Source organism: Heptranchias perlo, chromosome 5, assembly GCF_035084215.1.
Source record: "Heptranchias perlo isolate sHepPer1 chromosome 5, sHepPer1.hap1, whole genome shotgun sequence".
Taxonomy (NCBI): domain Eukaryota; kingdom Metazoa; phylum Chordata; class Chondrichthyes; order Hexanchiformes; family Hexanchidae; genus Heptranchias; species Heptranchias perlo.
Window position 1 is genome coordinate 6,848,046 of NC_090329.1, and position 24,122 is coordinate 6,872,167.

The window sequence follows — 24,122 nt, forward strand, 5'->3', positions numbered from 1 at the left end:
CTGGCCAATCTGTGCTTTCTTTGGGTTCACTTTAAAACCTTCCTGCCCGAGCAGTTCCAGCAGTTCGGCCAGAAGTGGGCCATGCTCCTCTCTCAAATCGGTGAATAGGAGCAGGTCATCCACGTATTGTACCAGCTGCCTGGGCTGGCTGAAGCCCTTTAAACTGTTTGCCATACATTGGTGGAAAATGCTGGGGCTATTGTGGAAGCCCTGAGGCAGACAGTTCCAGGTGTACTGTTGCCCTTTAAAGGTAAATTGTAAACAATTTTACAACACCAAGTTATAGTCCAGCAATTTTATTTTAAATTCACAAGCTTTCGGAGATTTTCTCCTTCCTCAGGCAAATGTTTCAAGATCATTTAAAGGTAAAGGCAAACTTGTACTGATCCTCTCTCCTTAAAGGGATGGACCAAAACCCGTTGGAGATATCCAGCACCGTGAAAGTGGTCGCGGATGCTGGGATACTTCCTATCAGGTCGGCAACTGCTGCTACCGTGGGTGCACAGGCTGGGATGTTACTGTTGAGCACCCGATAGTCCACTGTGGCCCTCCAGGAGTTGTCCGGTTTTCTAACCGGCCACAGTGGAGAGTTCACATGGATAGCTATCGGTCTCACGACGCCCTGTTGCACTAAAGAGGACATGGCTGCTTCCATGTCTGGCTCCGCTTCCCTGGGGAAGTTGTATTGCTTTTGTGGTCGGGCCATAGGGTCCCCATCTACACTGACCTCGAACCCATTGACCCTCCCACAGTCGTGTTTGTGTGTGGCAAATGTGGCTAGGTGGGCTCGCACAAATGCCTGGAACTCCCTTGGGGTATTGCTGACCATGAGTTCGAGGTTATAACCCTCTTTAGGCTTCATGGTGCACAGGGTCCCCTTCCCCTGTTTCCCTGGGATGGCTACTACTCCGCCTTCCTTTCCTGTATTTGCTCCCCACAGGCAGTGATTCCTCAAATCCACTAAGATCCTGTGGCCTACAATAAAGTCGGCTCCCAGGATCCCTTTTCCACCCTCCACTTCCCACTTCATTAGGACACAGGTCCACTTAGAGCGGAGTGTTCCTAAACGAATGTTCAGCGGGATGGAAAATGAGCCAGCCTGTTCTTTACCTGTGAATCCCGACAGACTGTATGGGACCCTGTTAGATAGAGGTGAGGTGGTGGGGTTAGCTGAATGGATCACGGTACATGATGCTCCCGTGTCCAACAGATAGGTCCCCTTTACCTCTTCTACCTCCATCTCAACGAGGGATCTCTTCCATAAGTCATAGGTAAGGGAACACAGGTAAACAGGCTGCGCTGGCTCTAGTCAGGGTTGTGGGTTTGATGGGGCTGATGGGGTCAGAGCGCCGGTGGTGGCTGCTACCTTCCCTGGGCCAGTCAATAGGGTTCTCATGGTGTCCAAAAATGACTCGACCATGGCGGGAGGGATTCCTGTCTCTGCCCATTGGGCTGGGGTTGAGGAATTCTTTCCCTTGTTATCTTTCCAAGGATTCTTACACTCCTTCCTCCAGTGTCCATCCTTCCCACACACATAACAGTTGAGCTTTGTGCTGGAAGGGTTATTCTCTTCCTGATGCCACTCCTTCCTACCCTGGCCGGGTTTCATTTCATGCACTTTCCCTTTAGGTGGGTGTGCATCGGTTCCTTTACCATTATGGTAAGCTATGGTCAATTGTCTGATCACTGTGAGTTCAGTAGTCAGGGGATTCTTTGGGTCAAACCACATTCCTGCCGCGGCCCTGACCTGTGGCAAGCTGTTTGCCACCAGGCAACGGAGCCAGTGGGCCCGCTGATCCTGGTCCAGGTTAGCTCGGTTAGGCGTCCCACTGCATGCGCTCCTATACACCGGCCACAACCTGTCTGCAAAAGCCTGCGGGGTTTCTCCTACGAGCTGCACTGTTTTTTCCACCCGGGAGAAAGGACTTCCCTCATTCATCCCCATGGCCTCAAGAACTTCCTCCTTGAGCTCCCCATAATCACACTGTCCCATCTTACATTGGTCAGAGAGGGACTGGAAGAGCTTACTCTCCAGGGAGAATAGCAGCATTTTGGCCTGTTCAGCATCATTGCACTCGTTGATGCTTGCTGATTGTTCCACTTCCCTGAAGTGGACCGAGGGGTCCCCATTTGCAGCAAGTTTAGTTAAATGGCTTACCATGGCCCTAAGCTGTTGGGTGCCGTGGGGAACTACGAACTGGTTTTGGAGGGGTCCCTCATCCCCGTTATCAGCGGGCGGGCCAAACCTTTGCTGCCGGGCCGGGCACATCGGCCCCGGTCCCAGCCTCTCTTGCTGGGGGTTTTCCTCCTCAGCTTCTGCCCCTAATTCCACCCCCCTCCTGCCAGATTTTGCTAAAGCTTGGCGCTACGGGTGGTGGTCGTGGGCCCTCCTGCTCCTCAACCGGGTCGTCCCTTGGCACTACCTGTGGTGTCTGAACCATTCTCCCCAGGTTCTCTGTGAAGTCGACCTGGGCTGCACTCAGGCTTATGAGGCACACCATGCCTTTTGCCGTCCTTAGAGCAAGGTTCAGACTCTCTATCTGCTTCTGGCAGGGGCCATGGTCTGCATCCTCAAACCTCTGTGTGCTCACTATCTTATAGGCTGCCTGTAAGCCTTTTACTTTCTCCTCCTGCTCTCTTACTTGACTTGCGAGGCGGGCATTCTTTTCCCGCAACCTCAGCTCGTTGTCCTTGGCCTCAGTGACCTGACACTGTAAATATTCCTGCTGGGTCTTATACTCCCCCACTAACTGCACCCTTTCCTGGTTCAGAGTCTGCAATGCTAACAGTAACTTCTCCCCTGCTAGGGCCTTCGTTTGGACTTCAACGGCTGACTGCTGGATCTCAGCTGCCTGTGCTTCAACGAGCCTCTCCAAAAGCTGGATCTGTTTCTTGAAGCACATCAGCCAGACTGCCTTTTCTATGGATTTCTTATGATCCTTTCCTTCTGTCCATTTAGCTGCAGCATCTACTGGGCGCCCGGCCTTTAACAGATTAGTGACCCACTTTTTTCCCATATTCACCTTACTGAACACATAATCTGAAATCCTCTCTTCCATTACAGTTCTCTCTTCCAAATCAGTGTCCACTGTGTCACATCCCTTTTACCAAAGTCCCATCTGGGTCGCCGTTTGTAGGGGGTGGTGGTGTGTGTCAGCTTCACCTCTGACTTCTGAGCGGTCCGAATCGCTCCCACTCCCTGGGTTCTAGACCTTGGACTTATTTGGGAGTTGTGACAAAAAGTGCAGCAGACAACTGGTTTTGGTGCAAGAAACTTTGACCTTTATTCAAGAGAGGAAATAAAACACAACAATCTTAACACTCTAATAAAATGGGGAACACTTCAGTACACGGCGAGGGAAATTACAGTCGGAAGGATACCTCACCCCTCCCAATCCCACTGTACTAGTTAGGTTGGACTCTCAAGGACCAGAGATAATGCTCACCAAACGAAACCTTGACAGTAATTCACCCAGAGGTAAGTCAGAAATAGATTGTAGAGTGGAAACTTTGCGGATCTTCGGTTTTCTCCCGAGTTGGTTTTCTTTGGTCGCGGGTGGCCAATATTACCCGGTTGGTTGGTGGTAATATTCGGTTGGTTGTTTCGTAAGGCCCTTGTTGCCGCGAGGTGTCTGATGGTCACTGGGACTGTTGCTCTGGTTTCTTGTGTGTTGGCCTGCTTCTAGAGCTGCTGACCTTCCCTGTCGAACTGCTTTCCTTGTTGTCTGCTGGAAACTGCTCTTCTTTCCAGACACAGGCAGAACCTGTGCCTGAGGAAGGAGAAAATCTCCGAAAGCTTGTGAATTTAAAATAAAATTGCTGGACTATAACTTGGTGTTGTAAAATTGTTTACAATTGTCAACCCCAGTCCATCACCGGCATCTCCACATCAGAACCAAGACAAGCAGCCCACCAGAGCCAGCAAGCCTGAGAGTGAGAGTGGTTTCGCCTTGTGGATGTCTCTCTTACAATGGTCTGTTAAAAACAGTTCTTACAAAGTTCTTTGATGGCCTTTTGATGGTCCCAATCATATTGCAAATTGCTTCTCCCAATGTGTCATTGTTTTAATTCTGATTTAGAGCTTGTCACATAAGGCTTCCTTTTGTATCCAACGTCCTAGGAGTTGTTGGTTTTGCTTTAAAACAAAAGCATGGCCCCACCATGTCTGGAAAAGTTACCTCTTTCAATGGGAGTGATTGTCGACCCCCTGCTGTCCGTTTTGCATTAAAACAGAGACATGTCTGAAGCAGTAATTCTCCCACCTTCCACGTGTGGGTTGTGGATTTCGTCTGGTGACTGCTCACCTATCCTTCCATCTTAGGATTTTAGTCAGGGTCCAAAGTTTTTCCATACTCGGGGGAAAAGGTGAATTTCTTTAGGGCTTTTCTCTGAGTTTTTGGGGGATCTGTGAATTTTGAGAATCTTACAGGTTTGTGCTTGAAGGCAAGTCAAGACTGCACGTATTCACTTGCCTACAATCTGTTAAGGCAGGTGTAATGGGCGTCTGTAAGAAAAAACATTTTATGTCAATGGGTCTGAATGTAAACATCAATATTCAAACAAACCAGAGGTTACCTAGCAGCCAGTTATTTCATTCTTTTTTGTATGTTAGTACAATGTTAAATGAGGTGCCAACTTGTTTAAATAGTCCATTTGTATAAATCACAGTGCCTGAATTGACATAGTATGAACTGTTGAACATATTACATTGATAATTTTCACATCGTTCACCTGACGAAGGAGGAAGCCTCCGAAAGCTTGTGAATTTAAAATAAAATTGCTGGACTATAACTTGGTGTTGTAAAATTGTTTACAATTGTCAACCCCAGTCCATCACCGGCATCTCCACATCATTTATAATTATAAGCAGAGATCCCATGGTTTCCAGTAATTATAAAGTAGATGCTTTGGAAAACGCCATATTAAGTAAATTTTTATTTACTATGGTGCTATTAATTCATTATATTAAATTGTTCCTGCTGTGGCCTACATCAACAACAATATCTCACTAGCATTACATAGCTCAGTGCTCTTTCTAGACTCCATGCTAGTTTAGAAGGATATGGCGTATACTTACAAACATACAAATTAAGAGCAGGAGTAGGCCATTCGGCCCCTTGAGTCTGCTCTGCCATTTGATAAGATCATGGCTGATCTGATTGCGACCTCAACCCTACTTTCCCGTCTACCTACTATAACCTATGACTCCCTTGTTAATCAGGAATCTATCTAACTCAATGACCCTGCCTCCATTGTTCTGGGGAAGGGAGTTCCACAGACTCACAACCCTCCTGAGAGAAAATGTTTCTCCTCATCTCCGTCTTAAATGGGATACCCCTTATTTTTAAACTGTGGCCCTTAGTTCTGGTCTCCCCACAAGGGGAAAGATCCTCTCAACATCTACCCCTTCAAGTCCCCTCAGGATCTTAATATGTTTCAATAAGATCACCTCTCATTCTTCTAAACTCCATAACCCTTTCATCCCAGGAATCAGTCAAGTGAACCTTCTCTGAACCGCCTCGAAAGCAATTATTTTTTTTTTATTCGTTCGCGGGATGTGGGCGTCGCTGCTGAGGCCAGCATTTATTGCCCATCCCTAATTGCCCTCGAGAAGGTGGTGGTGAGCCGCCTTCTTGAACCGCTGCAGTCCGTGTGGTGACGGTTCTCCCACAGTGCTGTTAGGAAGGGAGTTCCAGGATTTTGACCCAGCGACGATGAAGGAACGGCGATATATTTCCAAGTCGGGATGGTGTGTGACTTGGAGGGGAACGTGCAGGTGGTGTTGTTCCCATGCGCCTGCTGCTCTTGTCCTTCTAGGTGGTAGAGGTCGCGGGTTTGGGAGGTGCTGTCGAAGAAGCCTTGGCGAGTTGCTGCAGTGCATCCTGTGGATGGTACACACTGCAGCCACAGTGCGCCGGTAGTGAAGGGAGTGAATGTTTAGGGTGGTGGATGGGGTGCCAATCAAGCGGGCTGCTTTATCTTGGATGGTGTCGAGCTTCTTGAGTGTTGTTGGAGCTGCACTCATCCAGGCAAGTGGAGAGTATTCCATCACACTCCTGACTTGTGCCTTGTAGATGGTGGAAAGGCTTTGGGGAGTCAGGAGGTGAGTCACTCGCCGCAGAACACCCAACCTCTGACCTGCTCTCGTAGCCACAGTATTTATATGGCTGGTCCAGTTCAGTTTCTGGTCAATGGTGACCCCCAGGATGTTGATGGTGGGGGATTCGGCGATGGTAATGCCGTTGAATGTCAAGGGGAGGTGGTTAGACTTTCGCTTGTTGGAGATGGTCATTGCCTGGCACTTATCTGGCGCGAATGTTACTTGCCACTTATGAGCCCAAGCCTGGATGTTGTCCAGGTCTTGCTGCATGCGGGCTCGGACTGCTTCATTATCTGAGGGGTTGCGAATGGAACTGAACACTGTGCAGTCATCAGCGAATATCCCCATTTCTGACCTTATGATGGAGGGAAGGTCATTGATGAAGCAGCTGAAGATGGTTGTGCCTAGGACACTGCCCTGAGGAACTCCTGCAGCAATGCCCTGGGGCTGAGATGATTGGCCTCCAACAACCACTACCATCTTCCTTTGTGCTAGGTATGACTCCAGCCACTGGAGAGTTTTCCCCCCGATTCCCATGGACTTCAATTTTACTAGGGCTCCTTGGTGCCACACTCGGTCAAATGCTGCCTTGATGTCAAGGGCAGTCACTCTCACCTCACCTCTGGAATTCAGCTCTTTTGTCCATGTTTGGACCAAGGCTGTAATGAGGTCTGGAGCCGAGTGGTCCTGGCGGAACCCAAACTGAGCATCGGTGAGCAGGTTATTGGTGAGTAAGTGCCGCTTGATAGCACTGTCGACGACACCTTCCATCACTTTGCTGATGATTGAGAGTAGATTGATGGGGCGGTAATTGGCCGGATTGGATTTGTCCTGCTTTTTGTGGACAGTACATACCTGGGCAATTTTCCACATTGTCGGGTAGATGCCAGTGTTGTAGCTGTACTGGAACAGCTTGGCTAGAGGCGCAGCTAGTTCTGGAGCACAAGTCTTCAGCACTACAGCTGGGATGTTGTCGGGGCCCATAGCCTTTGCTGTATCCAGTGCACTCAGCCGTTTCTTGATATCACGTGGAGTGAATCGAATTGGCCGAAGACTGGCTTCCGTGATGGTGGGGATATCGGGAGGAGGCTGAGATGGATCATCCACTCGGCACTTCTGGCTGAAGATAATAAATTATCTTTTATTAAATAAGGAGACCAAAACTGCATACAGTATTCTGGATATGGTCTCACCAATGCCCTGTACAACTGTAGCAACGATCTCTACTTTTATATTCCAGTCCCCTTGCAATAAATGACAACATTGCATTTGCCTTCCTAATCACTTGCTGTACCTGCATACTAGCTTTTTGTGATTCATGTACTAGGACACCCAGATCCCTCTGTACCTCAGAGTTCTGCAATCTCTCTCCATTTAAATAATATACTGCTTTTCTATTCCTCCTGCCAAAGTGGACAAGTTCACATTTTCCCACATGATACTCCATCTGCCAAATTTTTGCCCACTCACTTAGCCTATCTATATCCCTTTGCAGACTTCTTATGTCCTCTTCACAACTTACTTTCCTACCTACCTTTGTGTCATCAGCAAATTTAGCAACCATACGTTTGGTCCCTTCCTCCAAGTCATTGATATAGATTATACATAGTTGAGGACCAAGCACTGATCCTTGTGGCACTCCACTCATTACATCTTGCCAATCTGAAAATGACCCACTTATGTGTAGTCTCTGTTTCCTGTTAGCTAACCAATCCTTTATCCATGCTAATATGTTACCTCCTACACATGAGCTCTTATTTTGTGCAGTAGCCTTTGATGTGGCACCTTATCAAAAGCCTTCAGGAAATCCAAGTGCACCATATCCACAGGATCCCCTTTATCCATGTTGCTTGTTACTTCCTCAAAGAACTCTAATAAATTAATCAAACACGTTTCCCTTTCACAAAGCCGTGTTGACTCTGCATTGAGGTTTTCTAAGAGCCCTGCTATAACCTCCTTAATAATAGATTCTAGCATTTTCCCTATGACAGATGTTAAGCTAACTGGCCTGTAGTTTCTTGCTTTCTATCTCCCTCCTTTCTTGAATAAAGGAATTATATTCACTATTTTCCAATCTGATGGGACCCTTCCAGAATCTAGGGAATTTTGGAAAATTAATACCAATCTCTGCAGCCACTTCTTTTAAGACCCTAGGATGAAGTCCGTCAGGACCTGTGGACTTGTCAGCTTTTAGTTCTAATATTTTTTTCAGAACCCTTTCCCTGGTGATTGTAAATGTTTTAAGTTCCTCCCTTTCACCTCTTGATTCACATTTATTTCTGGCATGTTATTTGTATCCTCTACAGTGAAAACAGACGCAAAATATCTGTTCAATTCATCTGCTATTTCCTTATTCTCCATTATTAATTCCCCAGACTCACTCTCCAGAGGACCAGCGCTCACTTTACTTGCTATGCTATAGTTCAAGCGGACACTGCAAAATTTTCACCTACCCATCATAGAGCTTTATTGAAATCCTTGCATCAGTACTGTTTCACTACATTATTACGCTTATTTGGTACATTTTTTAAATTGAAGTATATTTCAAGTTTTCAGTGAGTGAACAGAATATCATCCCACTCAATAGCCACTTTGTTTTCTAATGGTATATTTTAGCAAGTTGAGTAAATATTTTTATGCGTACCTCCAAATTCCCCTGCCATCAACAATTATTACATTGCCTAGGGCAAAAAAAATCCTTCTCTGCCTAGACCCTATTAAGTGTTCTGAGGTATGCGAAGGCCGGTGCAAATATCTAAATGTTCTAGGTTGGAGTCATTCAATAAAGATTTTGGACATAAAATAGCCCTCCAAATCCTTCAGAAATGCATTAAAAGGGTAGTTAGATGAGGAAAGAAAAATTTGGAAATAAGGGTAAGTACAGATGCCAAACACAACAGCAAGAAGTTATTTCAATACTGTAACAGTAAAATGTTAGAACTGAGAACCCTAAAGATTGACGATGAGCTAAAATTATGGAATAACATAAAATAATTAATAAACTCTAATTATTTTCTCCAAGTATTCAGCAAGGCAGACACTAATAACGAAACCATAATCAGAGATAATCTAAGGAGATATAATGACTTCAACATCAGTGAGATGGAGATCCCAGACAAGATTAAAGGGTTCAAAATAAACAAATCCCTGGGGATAGATGTATTTAGCTTAGTGTACTAAAGATGCTTTTACACCTAGTTCTAACTCCATCAGCTGTGCTCCATAGTGGAAAGGAGCTAAGATTCTGGGAACCAATAGGGTCTTAGACTTATACAAATGTAGATGCGTGAATGTTCTGTCAGATCAAGGGAGCTGACTTCTCTGAAGTAAATGCAGGGGGCCAAGCTCTATTTGTTATTTGGACCTCCGCATTACGCAGCAGAGTCCAGCAGTGCTACAGAAACTGAGTTCCCAACTCACAGCCCAAAAGCAGGAGCATGGCTTCGAGTTCACCCTGCCAGAGCAGGATCCTGGAATAAATGCAAAAGTATAAGCCACTTAACAGAATACAAAGTTGAGATTTGTGAGATGCTGACACATACTTTGAAGGAGTCATTGAATGTTGGGGAAGTTCCACTAAATTGGAAATGAGCTAATATGGTACCATTTGCAAAATAAGTGACAGAACAGCAACTACAGACCGTTTAGACTTACATCAAAGCTAAATAAAATGATGAGATTGATTTATCAGGAGTTGAGAGTGACCATTTGCCAATAACTTGCTAACAGCAGCTAATATGACTCCAGAAGGAGAAGATCCTGTCTGATCCACTTCCTTGAATTTGTTTTGAGGAAGTGACATCCAAAGTAGACTACAGAAAGGTTTACAACATTGAGCATGATGTCCTGTTTTGGTCACCAAGACACAAAGGAGACATTCAAGTATCAAATGAGTATGAAGAACAGCCACAAAGCTGATTCCTATCTGTGAGAAGAGGCTAGAAAAACCTGGGCTATTTTAGTATTGAAAAATGGAATTAAAAGGGACCTCATCGAGGTGTATAAGATAGTAAATAGTATAGAGAACCGTAAATTTAGATTTATTTCAGATTAAACCATGACAATAAAACCAAAAGTCATGTTCAAACTAGCAAAAGACGAAGTTAGGTTTAATGTTAGGATTGTTTACAGAAAAAGTGGTCAACATGTGAAGTAGACTTCCAGATAGGGTAGCAGAGGCAGAAACTCTGGAATCATTCATTTTGGCAAGAATTGGATGCTGTTTGAATCATGGCGGGTAGGGAGAGAGAGAGAGAGAGAGAAGACTGTATGTTATTTCTGTATGGATTGCCTGGAATGGCTGAATAGCTTTCCTCAACCAAATTAAATTTGGATGATATCTAGAACCAAATAAGATGCATGCATTTTATGGCATATGAATACAGAATGGGCTTAAAATAACAAACCCGTAGCACTGGGTAGACTGAAAACTTGTACATGGCAAAGGATGGATACCCAATACACTCAGCTGGATATGCATGCTTATTGAGCTGGCCACATAAGTAGAAAACTTAATTTCTGGAACTGTGTTTGTCAGACCTGTCGGTGATATTGCTTGTTTTAAATCACTTACGAGAAAAAGTTGATGTCTATTCTTGAAGGAAATGTGGATGTGTGCAATCGCTCCATACTAAGGAAACTGGTAGGCTGGTTTGGAACGGTAGGCTAGATGGATCAGTAGTCTTCTGCCCAAAACATTACAATGTAATTAAATGCTATATAATTTGCTGCATTTAAATTTGTCTATTGAAATAACAATTGTGTGCTCTGACTGCATTTTACTCATTTGAATATGTCAAATTGTAGGTTTCCAGTTTCATCAACAACCTACCCATAGCACTTTTGACATAAGGAAATGTCCCAAGGTGCTTCACAAATGGATACCAAGCAGGAGTTAGGGGAATATGACTAAAAATGTGGTCATAGATTTCTAGATGGTTTTTGAAGATGGGCAGAACTATAGTAAATTGAAGGCGTTTGAAAACAAGATAATTCCAAAGTGCTTGGATGTTGTTTCCAAAAGCTCTGCCACTGATGGAGTTGAATAAGAGGGGAACACATAGAAGACTGGAGTGGGAAGAACTGGGGGAGTTTGCAGGGGTCAGGTGGAATAAGGTCATTAAGAACTTTGAAAACAAGGAGGATGATTTTGAAATCAATGCTCTGGGAGTGGGAAGTCAACAGAGGTCATAGAATCATAATCATAGAATCATAGTATGATAAAGCACAGAGGAGGCCATTCGGCCCATTGTGCCCGTGCCGGCTCTTTGAAAGAGCTATCCAATTAGTCCCACTCCCCTGCTGTTTCCCCATAACTCTGTATTTATCCAATTCCTTTTTGAAACTTATTGTTGAAACTGCTTCCACCACCCTTTCAGGCAGTGCATTCTAGATCATCATAACTTGCTGTGTAAAAAAAAATATGATTTCCTCATGTTGCCTCTGGTTGGTTCTTCTGCCAATTACCTTAATTGTGTCCTCTGGTTACTGACCCTTCTGCCACTGGAAAAAGCTTCTCCTAATTTACCCTATCAAAATCATTTATGATTTTGAATACATCTATCATATCTCCCCTTAATCTTCTCTACTCTAAGGAGAACAACCCCAATTTCTCTAGTCTTGCCACGTAACTGAAGTCCTTCATCCCTGGTGCAATTCTAGTAAATCTCCTCTGCACCCTCTATAAGGCCGTGATGGCCACAATACTCCAGCTGGGGCCTAACCAGTGTTTGATGAAGGTTTAGTATAACTTGCTATTGTACTCAATGGCTCAATTTATAAAGCCAAGGATCCCATATGCCTTTTGAATAGCCTTCTCAACTTGTTCTGCCACCCTCAAAGATTTGTGTATGTACATCCCTGGTCTCTCTGTTCCTGCACCTCCTTTAGAATGGTACCATTTAGTTTATGTTGCGTCTCCTTATTCTTCCTACCAAAATGAATCACTTCACACTTCTGTGTTAAATTTCATCTGCCATGTGTCTGCCCATTTCAGCAATCTGTATATGTCCTCCTGAGGTCTGTTATTAGCCTCCTTACTGTTTACTACATTTCCGAGTTTCATGTCATCTGCAAACTTTGAAATTATGCCCTGGGTGTGTGTGTGTGTATGTATGTATAAATAAAAATATATAAATATATAAAAATATATAAATAAAAATATATAAATAAAAATAAAAAAAGAAATATATATATAAAAATAAAAAAGAGCGGTGGCCCTAACACCTATCCCTGGGGGACATCACTGCACAGTTCCCTCCAGACTGAAAAACAACCGTTCACCACTCGGTGAGCAGGACCTAGTATAGGATAAGAGGTGGGTAACAGAGTTCTGGATTAGTTGGACTTTGCATAGGGTGAAGCCCAAGAGGCCAGCAAGAAGAATATACGAAAAGTCTAGCTTAGAGGTGATGACTTGGGTTCGGGGTTCAACATTTGTGGAGATAGAGTGTAATTTAATTTTGTTCTCACACTAAAATAGATCTGTAACCAATCATGTAAATTGATCTATAGCAGATTTACCAGCTGTCAGTGGCTCTTACCATTTCTAAAATTGTACAGTATAAAATTTAAAGGAAAGTTGGAGGTAAAACACTCCAGTCTATAATTTCAAAAGTTGAAATTTTTCTTGGATTTCTAAATTGCCTTCTTTTATTGTCTGTAAAGTAACTGCAAATGTATGTAGAAGATTTGCAACTGAAATTCTCCAAAGTACTAATTATAAATAGTAGCAAGTTCCTTACCCTAATCATACATTGTACTAAAAACTCCTGCCTTCAATGCAGGTTTGGAATGCAACAATTTGTGTTGTGTCGTTAGCCTAATGTGGAACTCCAAGAAATTTAGAAAAATAGTATTGGTAAATGAATACATCCTGTCACGTGAACTAAGCCATCTACTTAAATCTTGGTGGATTAAGTTTAGGTCATCTTGATCAAAGCTGAATGTAATCACTCATGGGTTACACTGTAAACAGGCTATTTTGTGTTCTGTATGTTCAGACATAATAGAAGAAAAATACAGCTACTGTACAAGAAGACACTTAGTTTTACATTACAGAAATGACATTTATATGGGATAGTAAATCGATGGCAGTGGGTTAAAATTCAGTTGTGCAGTTCTGATATTGCAAGCCTGGTGAGTGAAGCTCAAGCAGATTTTTTTTTTATTAAGCTCAATAAAGGCGGTATGATGAAAGTGAAAAGGCAGGCTGTATGGCAGTGTACAACTTAAAAATATTTTCTATAGGAGAATGAAGAATAAATGTAGCATACGTATTGTTTCATTTTTGTTTGTCATTTTTGTAATCTATGCATTGATGTGTTTACCCCCTGTTGCTTTCTTCAACTAATATGATGTCGTATGTAATGAAAATCATTGACACCAAGACAAAAACTTATATTTATATAGTGTCTTTAATGTAGAAAAATGTCCTAAAGTGCTTCACAGAGACATAATCAACAAAAGTAGATGCTGAACCAAAGAAGGAGCTATTTGGAAGGGTGACCAAAATCTTGGTGCACAAAAGTTTTAAGAAGGGTCTTAAAGGAGGAAAGGGGGATGGAGAGGCAGAGGGGTTTAGACAGGGAATTTCAGAGCATAGAACCTAGTGGCTGAAGGCGCTGCCGCCAATGGTGGGGCAAAGGGGCGAAATACAAGAAACTGGAGTCCGAGTAATGGAGAGTGTCGGAGGGGGTATGGGTTTATAGCTGGAGGAGGTTAAAGAGTTAAGGAGGGCCAGGGCCATGGAGGGCTTTAAATAGAAGGATGAGAATTTTGAATTTGAGGTGTTGGAGGGCTTGGAGGCAATGTAGGTTTGTGAGGACAGGTGATGGGTGAGAAGAACTTGTGGGATAGAATATGAGAACTAGAGTTTTGAATGAACTGAAGTGTATGAATGATGGGAGGCTGGTCAAGAGACCAATGGAATAGTCAAGCCTGGAGCTGACAGACATGGATGAGGCTTTCAGCAGCAGATGGATTGAGGTAGTGGCGGATGAGCGATGTTATGGAGGTGGAAGTTATGGAGAGAGTATGTGACTGGAAACTCAGCTCAGGGTTGAACAGGATGTTGAGATTGCAGAAAGTCTTGTTCAGTCTGAGGCAGTGGCTGTAGAGAGAGATGGAATTTGTAGTGAGGGTATGCATGGAGTTTGTGGCAGGACAGAAGACGATGGCTCTGATATTCCTAATGTTTAGCTGGAGAAAATTGTGGCTTGTCTGAGACTGGATGTCACCAAACAGTCCGACAGCACAGACAGAGTCGGGCTTGAGAGAAATGGTGGAAGTTAGAGCTGGGTGCCATTGGCGTACATGTGGAAGTTGACCCCATATCTTCAAATGATGTCGCTGGGGCAGCATGTAGATGCGGAAGAGGATGCGGTTGAGGGTCGATCCTTAGAGAACTCCCAAGGTGACTGTGTGGGGGCATGAAAGAAGCCATTACTAAAGATGCTGTGGCTACGCTTATATGAGAGAATGGACCCAAGCAAGGTCAGTCCCACCAAAGTAAGAGAGCAGTTGACGGAGGATGGTGTGGTCGACCGTGTCAATGGCGATAGAGAGATCGAGGAGGATGGGGTTATATAATGCACCCTAGTCACGATGACAGAGAATGTTTTTTGTGACTTGGGTTAAGGTTGTTTTGGCGCAGCGGAGGAGTGAAAAATTGGAGACATTCCAATGGATTTGCGGAAGTGATGGGCATGGATTTGGGAGGTGACAACGTGTTCAAAGACTGGAGAGGAAAGGGAGGTTGGAGATGGGGCGGTAGTTTGAGGAAACAAATAGATTATCTCATCTTTTCAGGATGATCCCAGAGTAGTGGGTGATTTTTGTCAGAGGAAAGTGAGGCCTGGTAGATCTTGATGTGGTCTTGCCAGATCTAGCGATGGATGCTCAGCCAGTTGTGCAACGAACAGTCAAGCCTGTGCCCCTTGGACTTGAGGGTGCGAAGATGGGGCTTGTAGTTCTCCATACGCAATTTAAAAAAAGAAAATTTCATGAATTCTAGCGTAAGTATGTGAAGTCCAAAAGTATACGTAGGTAAAAGTGCCTTTTTAAGCATTTTCTTGGATTGGAAAATTGCCAAAGTTGCTCCATTATTTGAGAAGTGTAGGAGAGATAAATTAGGAAATTATAGGCCTATTGGTCTAACGTCTGATGTGGGGAAGTTACTAGAATCTGTTATTAGGGACAGAGTGACTGAGCACTTGGACAAATATGAACTGATCAGAGAGAGCCAGCATGAATTTGTAAAGAGTAAATCATGTCTAACAAACCTAGTTGATTTTTTCTGAGGAGGTAACTAATGTGGTAGATAAGGGAATCTCTAGGGATGTTATTTATGTGGACTTCCTGAAGGCTTCAATAAGGTTCCACACAAGAGATTGTTAACAAAAAAGAGAGCATGTGGAATTTGAGGCAACCTATTGACATGAGTAGGGAATTGGTTAGGAGGTATGTACTCAATAGCAGGATGTGATGAGTGGCGTCCCCAGGGATCTGTACTGGAGCCTCAGCTTATAGGAACAGGAGTAGGTTATTTAGCCCCTCGAGCCTGTTCTGCCATTCAGTGAGATCGTGGCTGATCTGTGACCTAACTCCATATACCAGCCTTCACCCCATATCTCTTAATACCCATGGTTAACAAAAATCAATCAATCTCCGATTTAAAATTAACTATTGAGCTAGCATCAACTGCCGTTTGCGGAAGAGAGTTCCAAATTTCCACCACCCTTTGCGTGTAGAAGTGTTGCCTAACATCACTCCTGAAAGTCCTGGCTCTAATTTTTAGGCTATGTCCTTTAGTCCTAGACTACACCAATCAGCAGAAATTGTTTCTCTCTATCCACCCTATCAATTCCCCTTAATATCTTGAAAACTTCAATCAAATCACCCCTTAATCTTCTAAATTCCAGGGAATACACTCTAATTTGTGTAATCTCTCCTTGTAATTTAACCCTTGGAGTCCAGATATTATTTGAGTAAATCTGTGCTGCACTCCCTCTAAGACCAATATATTCCTACGGTCCGATGCCCAGAACGGAACACAGTACTCCAGGTGTGGTCTAACCAGGGCTTTGTATAGCTGTAGCATAACTTCTACTCCCTTTTTATTATAGTCCTCTAAATATAAAGGCCAGCATTCCATTAGCCTTTTTGATTGTTTTCTGTACCTGTCCATGACATTTTAATTATCTCTGTACATGGATCCGTAAGTCTCTTTGAACCGCCACTGTTTCGAACTTTTCACCATTTAGATCTGGTCTAGCCTTTTTAGGTCCAAAGTGGATGATCTCACACTTCCTACATTGAAATCCGTTTGCCACAGTTTTGCCCATTCACTTAATCTATTAATATCGCTTTGTAATTTTATGCTTCCATCTACACTGCTTACAATGCTGTCTATCTTTGCGTCATTGGCAAACTTGGATATTTAGCTCTCTATACCAACAGCTAAGCCGTTAATAAATACAGTGAATAGCTGAGGCCCCAACACAGATCCCTGTGGGACACCACTAGTCACAGTTGAGTACCTGCCCATTATCCCTACTCTCTGGCTCCTGCCACTCAGCCAATTTCCTTACCAGGTCAATAATTTGCCCTCAATTCCATGAGCTTCAACTTTAGCTAACAGTCTCTTATGAGGGATTTTATCGAATGCCTTCTGGGAGTCCATATAAACAACATCCATAGACAGTCCCCTGTCCACTACTTTAGTCACCTCTTCAAAAAAAATTCAATCAGGTTTGTCAGGCATGACCTACCCTTTACAAGTCCATGCTGACTCTCTCTGATCAGCTGAAAAATGTGAAGGTGTTTAGTCACTCTATCCTTAATTATAGTCTCCAATAATTTCCTGACAATAGATGTTAGGCTAACTGGTCTATAATTCCCTGGTTTCCCTCTCTCACCTTTCTTAAATAGCGGAGTGACGTGCAATTTTTCAATCTAAAGGAACGGTTCCTGAATCGTGAGAACTTTGGAAGATTATAGTTAGGGCATCTGCAATGTTCTCACCTACTTCCTTTAAAACCCTGGGATGGAAACCATCTGGTCCTGAGGATTTGTTGCTCTTCAGTTCCATTATTTTCTTCATTACTGTTAATTTGCTTACGTTAATTATGGTGAATCCCCGTCCCTGATTCAAAATTAGTTTCTTTGGGGTGTCCGGCATGCTATCCTCTTCCTCCAGTGTAAATACTGACGCAAAGTAATTGTTTAACATGTTTGCCATTTCCTTATTTTCATTACAATATGATCATCAGTTTTTAAGGGGCCCACATTGCTCTTGACCACCCTCGTTTTCCAAATATAATTGTAAAAATTTGTGTTGATTTTGATATCCCTTGCAAGTTTCTTTTCATACTCCCTTCGTACTATCTGTTTTGTCACCCGTTGTTCTTTGTATCTCTCCCATTGCCTGGATCTGTGCTTTTCTTTTTTGCATTTTTGTATACTTTTTCTTTTAATTTTGTGTTGTCCCTTACCTCTTGTCATGCATGGCTGTTTTTTTTGGCAAGTAGAGTTCTTGCCCCTTAGGGGCATAAACTGGTTCTGTATCACGTTAAATTCTTTTCACTATTCCTTTATCTAAGTCATTTATAGATGTAGAGAGCCATATAACCAAGTTTGCTGATGACACCAAGTTAGGTGGCACTGTAAATAGCGTAGATGGGAGCCGAAAGTTGCAAAGGGACTTTGATAGATTAAGTGAGTGGGCAAAACTGTGGCAGATGGAGTTCAATGTGGGTAAGTGTGAGGTTTTATCCACTTTGGACCAACGATAGATAGAGTATTTTTAAATGATGAGAAGCTAGGAACTGTAGGGGAGCAGAGATTTAGGGGTTCAAGTACAGAAATCACCAAAAGTGGACAGGTACAAAAAAAATTAAAAAGGCTAATGAAATGTTGGCTTTTATCTCGAGGGCTGGAATACAAAGGGTTGGAAGTTACGTTACAGTTATATAAAGCTCTGGTTAAACCCCATTTAGAGTGCTGCATTCAGTTGTGGGCACTGCACGCCACCTCACCTCGGGAAGGATATGTTGGCCTTGGAGTTGGTGCAGCCCAGATTCACCAGAATGATATCAGGGCTAAAAGGGTTAAATTATGAGGATGGGCTGCATGGACTAGGCTTGTATTCCATTGAGTATAGAAAATTCAGGGGTGATCTATTAAGGTGTTTAGATGATTAAAGGATTTGATATGGTAAATAAAGAGAAACTATTTCCTCTGGTCCAGAACAAGGAGACATAACCTTAAAATTAGAGCTAGGCCGTTCAGGGGTGATGTCAGGAAGCACTTCTTCACACAAAGGGTAGTGGAAATCTGAACACCTCTTCCCCCAAAACGCTGTTGAGGCTAGGTCATTTGAAAATTTCAAAACAGAGATTGATAGATTTCTGTTGGGCTAGGGTGTTAAAGGTTATTTTACCTGAAAATTGTGGCTCATTGGAGAGAGAAACAGAAACGAGAAGCAGAGGCAGGTATGAGACCATATACAGACTTTTTGTGGAATGGAGATGCTGCAGTGCAGGAAGGTGTAATTACAGTGTGATATGTTTACATGGGCAGTTTCCATTATAGATATGGACATAGAAATTTACAATGTAAATATAAAATTAACAATGTGACTAAAATGGGGACTAAATTGTATCTGTATATCCTAGTCCAATTATCCCCACCCTCTAATTCTGCTTCAGCTGAAGATTATACTTGGACTTGAATCCCCATCTGCAATGCAGTGGGAGATCTCAAAAAGTTGAGGAAAATCTTGTTTCATATTTTTATGAGCACAAAAAATACTCATTTACAAAAATTGCCATGAAGGATGCCACTTGCATTTTATTCGTAAGATTTAACATGAAGATAATATTTTCCTTTCTGCTAGCAATTCATTGAGGTAAAGAAAAGGGGGAGAGCTAACCTGTTGAAGATGGAGTTTCCAACTTTCAAAGTGCCTCAAAAGAAATGGATAATTACAAAATTCAACACTGGCCTTCGTCATTAAAAAAATGTAGACTTTGGGAGGAGTGGAGGAAGTGAACAACGATGACTTGAATATGTATAGCACCTTTAATGTTATGAAACGTCCCAAACCGCTTCACGGATCGATGTAAGGACATGGACGTCAAGCCAGGAAGAGAGGTTAGGAGTGGTGACTGAAAGCTTGATTGAAATAATAAGCCGAATCTTCCTGGAAAAATAACGGCGAGTTCATGCGCACGCCGTTATTAATGCACAAATCGGCCAGCAAGTTCAGGGGAAGAAGAGATACAGCGTGAGATGCGAATCTTCAGAACTTGCTGGTCGATTTATGCCACTCTGCCGTTTGCTTCGCACAAATGGCATTTCGCCCTTAGCCTCTCCATTATTTTTAAGAACTTGCTGGATTTGCACATTAATTGCCCATTAAACTCGCTGTAGAAAGTTAGGGCTCGTAATTAATAGCATATGTACCCTTTAAATGATGTGATAACTGTTAGTGCAATGCCAATCCATCTCTCCGGCCCAGAATGGGGACAAATCTAAACTGTGAAGTCTCATTCCTTTAAATTTAAAATTTTAATTTTCTTGCTTTTCCTTTCTGTCTCTTTTCTCTCTCAATCCAATCTTTCTTTCCCTCTCTTTATTTATCTTTTTGTACCTGATTTAAGACTAACTCACCCTCCTTCTCCATCATTCCTGTTTATTTCTCAATCCATCAAATCAATCTCATTGTTAAGGAGATAGACTGTTGGTCCCGTCATTCACTAAAGTGTCAGATGCCCTGTTACCCTTGCTGCGCCGTTAACAGCTCGCACTTTCAGCAAGTTACGGCGCAAATTATATTCGAGCTGAAGTGTGTGGGAAAAAGTCTTAACTAACAGTACACGACACAAGATGCCCCACTCCAGCAAGATTTGACCTAATGAGTTTTAAGGAATGTTTTTAAAGTTGGAGAGAGATATAGAGAGGTTCAGGAAGAGAGATCCCAAAAAAGGACCGAGTTGGCTGTAGGCTCTGCCACCAATGATAGATTAAGGAGGGAGGATTGAACAGAAGGCTGGAATTAGCAGTAATCTTATGACATGGGTTGGTATTTGGAAGGTAGGAGACAGTAGGGAATAAAGAATTTGTTCTCTGATTGGCGGGATGTGACAAGTTGTGTTCCCCAGGGGGCCTCAACCTTTCACCATATTTATCAACGACTTGAATGAATGAACGGAGTGTTGTTATATCCAAGTTTGCAGTTGACACCAAGTTAGGAGGAACAGTAAGTTGTGCAGATGGGAGCAGGAAGTTACAAAGGGACGTAGGCAGATTAAGTGAGTGGGCAAAACTATGGTAGATGGAGTTCAATATGGGGAAGTGTGAGGTCATCCACTTTGAATCTGAGGAAGACAAATTGGAATATTTTCTTCACGGTGATAGACTAGGAACTGTGGATGAACAAAGGGATTTAGGTGTCCATGCACACACTAGAAGCGAGTGCACAGGTACAAAAAGTCATCAAGAAGGCAAATGGAATTTTGGCCTTTATCTCAAGGGGGTTGGAATTCAAAAGTGAGGAAGTGATGCTTCAGTTGTGCAGAGCCTTGGTCAGACCCCATCTAGAGTACTGCATTCAGTTTTGGTCATCGAACCTCAGAAAACATATTTTGACCTTGGAAGAGGTACAGTACAGATTCACCAGAATTATACCAGGGCTTAAAGGGTTAAATTATGAAGACAGGTTGCATAAACTTGGTTTGTATACCCTTAAGTTTAGACATTTTAGGGTTGATCTAATTGAGGTCTTTAAAATGATAAAGGGATTCGATAGGGTAGATACAGAAAAACTATTTCCTCTGGTGGGGGAATTTAGAACAAGAGTACATAATCTTAAAATTAGAGCTAGGCCATTTAGGAGTGAAATCAGGAAGCACTTTTTCATATAAAGGGCAGTGAAGATTTGGAACACGCTCCCCCAAAAAGGTGTGAATGCTGGGTTAATTTAAATTTTCAAGACTGAGATCGATAGATTTTTGTTAGGTAAGAGTATCAAGGGATATGCAACAAAGGTGGTTAAATGGAGTTGAGGTACAGATTAACCATGATCTAACTGAATGGCGGAACAAACTCGAGGGGCTGAATGGCCTACTCCTGTTCCTACGTTCCATCTGTTTTGGACCAAGGTGTGTGGAAATATCTGAAGTATAAAGCTACACCCAAAGTCTGGTGTATTAGTATCAGTATATTAGGCTGGGAAGAGGAAAAATCGGCAAGGGTTCATAACTGCTAATCACGGTTACAAAATGCATGGGTGTGAAGAGAGCTTAGTTAGAATCATGGAATGGTTACAGCATGGATGGAGGCCATTTGGCCCATCAAGTCAGTGCCAGCTCTCTGCAAGACCAATCCAGCTAGTCCCACTCCCCCACCCTAGCCCCGTAGCCCTGCAAATTTTTTCCCTTTAAGTAGTTATCCAGTTCCCTTTTAAAAGCCATGATTGAATCTGCCTCCACCATGCCCCCAGGCAGTGCATTCCAGATTATAACCACTCGTTGTGTAAAAAAGTTTTTCCTCATGTCACCTTTTGGTTCTTTTGCCGATCACCTTCAATCTATGTCCTCTGGTTCTTGACTCTTTTGCCAATGGTAACAGTTTCTCTCTACTGTCTAGACCCTTCATGATTTTGAATACCCTATCAAATCTCCTCTCAACCTTCTCTGCTCTAAGGATAACAACCCCAGCTTCTCCAGTCTATCCATGTAACTGAAGTCCCTCATCCCTGGAATCATTCTAGTAAATCTCTTCTGCACCCTCTCTGAGGTCTTCACATCCTTCCCAAAGTGCGGTGCCCAGAACTGGACACAGTATTCCAGTTGTGGCCGAACCAGTGTTTTATGAAGGTTCATCGTAACTTCCTTGCTTTTGTACTCTATGCTTCTATTTATAAAGACGAGGATCCCGTATGCTTTCTTAACTGCTTTCTCAACCTGCCCTGCCGCCTTCGATGATTGATGCACATATACCCTCAGATCTCTCTGTTCCTGCACCCCTTTTAGAATTATACCCTTCAATTTATATTGCCTCTCCTCATTCTTCCTACCAAATGTATCACTTCACACTTTTCTGCATTAAATTTCATCTGTCATGTGTCTGCCCATTCGACCAGCCTGTCTATGCCCTCTTGAAGTCTATCACTATCCTCACTGTTAACTACACTTCCAAGTTTTGTGTCATCTGCAAATTTTGAAATTGTCCCGTATACCCAAGTCCAAGTCATTAACATATATCAAGGAAAGCAATGGTCCCAGTACCGACCCCTGGGGAACACCACTGTATATCTCCCTCCAGTCCGAGGAACAACCGTTCACCACTACTCTGTTTCCTGTTACTTAGCCAATTTCATAGCCATGTTGCCACTGCCCCTTTTATTTAATGGGCTTGAACTTTGATGACAAGCCTATTATGCGGCACTTTATCAAATGACTTTTGGAAATCCATAGACACCACATCAACCGCATTGCCCTCATTGGCCTTTCTGTTACCTCATCAAAAAACTCAATCAAGTTAGTTAAACATGATTTACCTTTAACAAATCCGTGCTGGCTTTCCTTAATTAATCCACACTTATCTAAATGACTGCTAATTCTGTCCCAGATTATCGTTTTTAAAAGATTCCCCACTTCTGTGGTTAAACTGACTGGCCTGTAGTTGCTGGGTTTATCCTTGTATGTTTTTTTGAACGAGGGTGTAACATTTGCAATTCTCCAGTTCTCTGGCACCACCCCCTGTATCTAAGGATGTTTGGAAGATTATGGCCAGCATCTCCGCAATTACCACCCTTGCTTCCCTCAGCAACCGAGGATGCATTCCATCCGGACCGGGTGACTTATCTACTTTAGGTACAGCCAGCCTTTCTAGTACCTCCTCTTTATCAATTTTTAACCCATCCAGTATCTCAACTATCTCCTCTTACTGTGACTTTGGCAGCATCTTCCTCGGTAAAGACAGATGCAAAGTACTCATTTAGTACCTCAACAATGTCCTCTGCCTTCAAGAGTAGACCTCCTAATCGAACTCCTTCCTTCTACTACCCATTTACTGTTTACATGCCTGTTGAAGACTTCTTCTGAATGTCCCGAAGTGCATCATAGCCAATTAAATCCTTTGGAAGCGCTGTCAATATAAATAGCCAACATGCTGTCTAGGCTCATGTATGAAGATTGATTATTTAGGTAAGATACCAGAGGCTCACTAACTTCAGTGGAGCCACCATTATGTACAGTGAAAAGTTGTAACAGCCTCATGGTTTCATAGATTGTTAATAAGTATTGTTTGTGCTCGTATGCAAAATATGGTTGCTTTTGTGAGGTACATGTGAAGCAGTATTTCATCATTGGTCAGTGTTTTCTGAAGAGAAGGGGAAAAATTGTGGGTTGGGATTGGGCGGGGGACAGGGAATTAAAACAGTAGTCTGCTTTTTGCATTTACTGTTGTGGTTTGCGATGTGGAGGCATTAGTTTTTTTTACACTTCCAGGGAATTTTCAACAGCGAAGTAAACATATACGAGCCATGATCATATCACCAACCTGTGTATTATTTGCTTTTGAACTTAGCAAAAAGCGACATTATCATATAAGTAATACATATTTTTTGAATTACTAACCAGGCTGCTTGCTAACATTTTTCTGCTTCGACACATGCCTCCGTAGTTGCATTTTTCAGATCTGCAGATTCAGACCTCATTACTGCTTGAATGGATATGATTTTAACTGCTGAATGTTCCATTATGTCCCATTGGCGCTGTAGTCTTTGGCAAGAGCAGCAAGTTTGAAAGCCTGGAACAGCTACACTTCAAAGCCATAGAGGAATGATTTTTTTATTATAGAAGAATAATTAAATCCTGTTACAGGCACTACGTCTACATATATAATCTTATGTCTAGCATGCACTCCCTGATGTCCCATTTACTTCCTGTGTCATGATTTTGTCACACCCCTGTCACTCCTATCTAATACTTGCTTTTTACCTTTAACTGTAAATAAA

The 24,122-nt window shown here is 42.8% G+C and overlaps 1 protein-coding gene across 7 annotated transcripts in view; it reads left to right on the top strand.

The window, feature by feature from the left end:
• Positions 1-24,122, top strand: part of LOC137321573 (serine/threonine-protein kinase ICK-like) — an 82,509-nt gene that overhangs the window by 4,002 nt on the left and 54,385 nt on the right. The window contains exon 2 of one of the 7 annotated variants that reach the window (XM_067984000.1): positions 18,996-19,252. The exons of 5 other annotated variants lie outside the window; for them this stretch is intronic. The gene's annotated coding sequence lies outside the window, so the exon portion shown is untranslated. Of the gene's footprint in view, positions 1-3,359; positions 3,479-18,995; positions 19,253-24,122 lie in introns of those variants that run through there. One more of the 7 variants, XM_067984001.1, reaches the window with a different exon arrangement.